Below are 6,177 nucleotides of genomic sequence, written 5' to 3'. Positions count from 1 at the left end.
TTAATTCTGAAATCGAAAAAGGCTGTACAGCCGAATTCGCCAGCATGTATATCATGCATGTACGATGTGAATCTAAATTTAGTTTAACGGTTCATCTGAAATTCCTGCAGCGATATCGATTCATACGACACACGAACACTTACTAAAAAGACGAATGCATCGGTTATTGTAGGAAAATAATTACGAATTATCTTCGTCACAATCGGCTCGGGGCGCTAATTTGTATTTGCTGCATTTTATGAAATTCGTCTTAAATGTATCATTTTTCTTACATATTGTGTGTTATTATAACATATTTGTATCAATATTTTACAATTCAGCACATATAAAAATCGTATATACCCGCTTTAAAATTCATATATCAGTGTGCAATTTGATTTAAATAGTTTACTGGCTATACATAATCACGTGTTATTCTGTGCGATCATCATAAAGCCGTGTGTTCTTACTTATGGAAAGCGTGTGTATCTATATAAGACCTCATGTCGTTCGAAAAAGGCAAACCTGTTAAGTTACGATCGTTATCATGTACTGTGTACAACAAAGTACATTTTACTCAGGCTAATCCGCCTTTATTGAATGTAAGATTTAATTATGTAAGGTCTCACTATGATACCTGGGACGACCGGGGACAACCGGGGCTCCACCGAGAAGTATTGAATTGTTTAATACTTCGGGATGAACCGGGATTCACCGGGAAGGACCAGCAACGACCGGCAACGACCGGCGTGGCACCAGGAACAACCGGGACGGCACCGAGAACAACCGGGACGGAACCGTAGCTCCACCGGGGCTCAAGCAGACCTCGGATGAGCAACAGCAACGCCCCGATGGAGCCCCGGTGAATGCCGGTAGAGTCCCGGTATAGCTACGGTACATAAGTAAACCGGCGCTCTGCCGGGACGGTACCGGCATTCACCGGGCCTCCGCCAGGGCATTACCGGCGACGACCGGGGTTAAACCGGGGCGTTGCCGTAGCTCTTCCGGGGTCTGATGCCGGTATAGCCCCGGTGAGTGCGTTAGCAAACCGGGATAGACCGGGGCTCTACCGGCAATAGCGAGACTTGCGCTTTAGACTTCCAAGAAACAGGGCAAGCGACACGTATGCGTTCACAGCGTCTGATTACCCAACGGCTCGTGCGTCTAGTTACATGTTAACTGTGCATTCGTCCTATTTAAGATAACATAAAGCAGCCACCAAAAGCTAACCATTATATGTATACTGTTTCCGTCTTCCCTTAACGCCATTTAAGGTCATAAAGAGTTTCCAGGAAAAGGTCATAAGCGATCACAACGCCCTCTTTCGGGTTTCCCATCGAATTTGGATTATGTATATGGGCATCGCTTTTGGAAACATTGCATTATTCATGTGCGTAAAGCGTCTTCCCAGACAAGCATGTAACGACCGCACAGGCTAATAAGGGACGATTATATTTTTCGTTTAAAGAGAGTTTCTTCCTAGCAAAACTCCAGTTAAGGCGTAAAGTGTCGTCCATGATAAGCCTTCGCAGACTTAACATACTTATCTTGGACGACATTTTACGCACATGCATTAAACCCCCTTTTCACAGAGTTACTAGCTTGTCCTCATTTTAGGTCACAGAGAGAATCCAGAGCGACCACCTACGTCTGTTTCTCGATGACAACGCGCCTCTGCCCGGCTTCCCCTCTCTTAACGACACTACGGAGAGGTTACATGTAAGTTAGTAGAAAATATAAGTCTTGTTCTGGAAAAAACTTGACCTTATGCATGGGCGTAAAGTGGTGTGAAGTCCACACAGGCTAATCGGGGACAACACTTTTCGCATACACTTTTCGCACATGAATTAAGCTTTGTTTAACAGAACGCGGCTCTTTTGGATCTTCCGGTCACGAGTTCTAACACTTTTAAGTCTGTTTTGATCATAACTGGATTTAGTCGCGTATTTCATTGATTTCTATTAATAGTTTAAAGCCCTTGGCACTGTGCAGATATAATATTGATGTTGTTTATTTCACATAAAGTATTCATTTAAAGCATGTAGTATATTTCAAATAACTTTTTTCTTTTTTGGAATATGAAAATAAGAGCTAAAGCTAATCTGGTTATCTTGTATATATATCTGCCAGCAGATTTATCGGTGGATATATCGTTTGATGTTTAAAGATACCTTTTCACAAATGTTTGCATGCATTGACGTTTGTCATTAAATGCTTTACATTGATAAACATTTTATCTAAAAAGCTCCAGTATAAAAAAGTAAAGAAAGAAAAAAACTAGCCCTAAACTGGACTCGAACCACTGGAGTAAAAGTCAATCGCTTAGACCACTCGGCCATCCATGCTCATACATTGAGTGATGTTTTTTATACCTGATATATGCAATCCTCGTAGTATCACAAAATGTAACGACAACAACAGAACTCTCCAAATTATTCAATCGTTTCGCGTTGCAACGCTTTATAATTTTCAGGTTTTTAAATCGTCAAAAGATGTCTATAATTGATATTTTAAAGCATGTTTAATGTTCAGTATTACTGTTTCCTCACAAATATCATAACTACAACGAAAATTTGCGAATCTGAAACATTTTGTAATTTTATCAATTTACACAAACTTGAAAAGACTCCTTTAATCTGCTTTTGTGTCTTGTAGACAGCTTTCGTCAACGCTTTTTGTAATTGAACATATTCGGAAATTTGGTAGCTTACTTTGTATTTAGATATTCACACACTAATTTCACATAGCATGTCACGTATTGAAATCTGAACGATTAAATGACGTGTTGTTGTTATATAGTTCTTAGTGCCATGTGTCTTTTTCAATCACAATTAAACATGTGCTAATATTGTATGCAATATGTTTTAACTACATTAGCAAAATTGTACGTGTTATTGAATCTCATTTAGTATCATATAAAGTTTTTTTGCACTTAATTATTAACACTTCACGTGGGGTATCGCATCTGTTAACAGTTTCTTCTGAAAGAAAAAAGATAACTTTTATCTTGCAGCTAAATGATTTATAGAAGGAAACTCTCCCTATCGGATTCACTTTTGCTTAACATGCCTAACAACCTTTTCACTGCTACTACATGTACATAGCGGGCTACTTTTTAGCATTTCCTGTTTAAGATCAAATGCAGTTAAAACTTGTAAACGATTGCACGCATCTTGCTCATCCCAGTTATTGACCAATCACGTTTGCGTTCAGTTTGCAGACCGTCTGTTAAAGGACCACGTAAGGGCCTCTTATGCAGCCGCTTTCGTGCAAAAATTGCGGGAAGACGAAGCAAAATCGCCTTTTTCGCCGAGCCTAGAGTTTCAATTTCGCCGCCTCGAGTCTCGGCTGTATCCGTTCCTGTGCTTCGTTAAACTGGCCGTCACGTATCGGTCCACGCAACAGATGTCCGATATCTCCATTGACGTCATTAAGCCAGTCACGTCAATTGAGACAGAAACGGAACGTCATATGCGAGACTATAGGATATTGCGTGATATCGTCCGCCTGTTCTACTTAATACAGAGTGACTATAACGTTATGTACCTCTCGGATTTCGAAGTTATGTAAAAGGACCCAAATTATCCGACGTTTATCAGACGTTTTCTCGAATGTCCAAATTAGACAACCGATTGGGTATTGTTTACATGCTTGTACGCGTGGGCAATAGCCCTTTGCAACAAAACAGAAGAATGCATGAAAGGTTTGCTTATACATTTAATGTTGCAATGTGTAATATAGGCCCTTACTTACGTTTAATAAATCTCTTCTTGCTGTTGTTATGAACTGATTGAAACATGCTGTGCGTGTATATTTTTTCGATAAATATATAAGCCAGATATTTTGTTTGTTATTTTGCTAAGGCATAAAAAGGTACTTCTCACAAATCGGATATACCGCTTGGTGGATTTTCACGAAGCTTCAAACGACATCTCATATAGCGCTTGGCGGATTTTCATGAAGCTTCAAACGACATCTCATATAGCGCTTGGCGGATTTTCACGAAGCTCCAAACGTCATCTCATATACTTCTAGGCAGATTTTTAAGAAGCTTCAAACGACATGTCGTATACCGCTTGGCGTATTTTCACGAAGCTTCAAACGTCATCTCATATACCTCTAGGCGGATTTTCACAAAGCTTCAAACGACATCTCGTATACCGCTTGACGGATTTTCGAGATGCTTCAAACGACAGCTCTTATACCGCTTGGCGGATTTACACGAAGCTTGGGATTTGCTCTTCAAAAGTAGATCAACAAAAATATTTAAAACATTAAAGTTTTTATAAATCTCTTTCTCTTAGACAGCAATTTAAAGAGATTATTATTGGCGTGAAACATTGTATCGTGGTCCTGTACTACCGGCAAGTTCAACTCGTGTCACAGGAGTCCAAACTGACCAAGCCTCAAGAATACATCAGTTACATAGAAGTATACAGTACAACCTTCAAAAGACCAAAATATGTAATATTTGGCATATAAGATCATAAATATATTTGGCAATCTTCTAAGTTTGTTCAAATCTTGACCCTGGGATCAAAACTTGTCACTGCTTCTCCGGTGAGTGAAATTGGTTTTAATAAAATCACACTGCACAATAACACTTTGCTGAAATCACATAGTTTTGAATTTTGATATTTGACATCATAGTGTACACCTTAGAAAAGATCATTCAAATCATGACCATGTGTTCTGTATTGACCATTCCCGATTAACCCAGTTATGTCTAGTGGACTCTCCCATCCTTCTAAATTGGATCAATTTATTTCCAAAATTAGGGATGTCTAGTATATTTATTTCTATATTTAGAATATTTCTTACAGAAATTACTTTAAGCAAATAGCGTAGACCCTGATGAGGCGCCGCAGCATGCGGCGTCTCATCTGGGTCTACGCTGTTTGCCAATGCCTTTTTTCTAGACGCTTTGCATAAATGGGTTAAACGGATGGGCCAGCAATGGCAAATTTGACCCTCCATTTTGCTTTAAGAATTGAAACGCTGTTTTAAGCGCTTCGTCTGTATGCAAATGTCCGTGTGTGTTTGGCGTCCCTGCACACAATGGAATAGATGAATCGGTGAAAAGAGCGTTATTAAAATTACAAATTGGTTGTATGCTTCCTATGCGAACAATGCATCGGTAAAAACAAACGAGGATAAATTAGTATTTAGTAATCTCTTCTTAGAAATTATTTTCTTGTGTCGGTAAGTGTAGACTATTACGTGCCTATTTAGACTGCACGTGATAATCTGGAATGATGATTTTCAGAACGAGGCTCATATGGCCGGAAGTTAAAGGGGCCTTTTCACAGCTTTTGGCATGCTTTGAAGTTTGTCACGAAATTCTTAATTTTGATAAATGTTAACATTGGATCTAAAAAGCTAGAGTAAAAAATTAAGAATAACATTTAGAAAAAAAAGAGATCAAAAATACCCTCAACAGGGCTCGTACCACTGACCCTGGAGTCCTGAAGTAAAAGTCAACCATTTAGACCACTCGACCATCGGTGCTCATACAATTTACAATGTTTTTTATACTTCAGATGAGCCATCCTCGTAGTTTCAAAAAATATAACGGCAACAACAGAACTCTCCAAATTATTAAATCGTATTGCGGTGCAACGCTTCATAATTTTCAGGCTTTTAAATCGTCAAAAGATGCATATTATGGCTATTTAGAGCATGGTAAATGTTCATTATTACTATTCCCTCACACATATCATAACTAAAACGAAAATTTGCGAATCTGAAACAACTTTTTTTTTTAGTTTTGTCATTTACCAAAATGTGAAAAGGCCCCTTGAAAGCCAATGCAGCGGTAACATTCATATGGCTAAAGCTGAAATCTAAGGTAAACTCAGTCCAAGTCTAAAATGATTGTTAATGGTACGGACGGGGGGGGGTAATCATTAAGTTGAAACGAACACATTTTGCCATTGATTAACACTATCAATTCAAGAACTCTTACACCAAACGTAACTCTGTATCTTGAAATTGAAAACACAGAATACAACAAGGTGGCATTTCGTGTTTTTATGCCGCCTGGTATTCATAAGCTATTCGTTCTGTTTGCTTAAATACTGCTAAAGAAATGCTTTGAAACTCTTTCAGGAATTATTTAACTCTTATACTAGAAGAAATGTTACACTTTAAAGTTACTCTGTAGTTTGAAATGCCCCCCCCCCCCCACGTTAAGACGGA

This window comes from Dreissena polymorpha, chromosome 14 (assembly GCF_020536995.1).
Source record: "Dreissena polymorpha isolate Duluth1 chromosome 14, UMN_Dpol_1.0, whole genome shotgun sequence".
In the NCBI taxonomy this organism is placed as follows: Eukaryota; Metazoa; Mollusca; class Bivalvia; order Myida; family Dreissenidae; genus Dreissena; species Dreissena polymorpha.
This window is presented reverse-complemented; position numbering follows the sequence as displayed.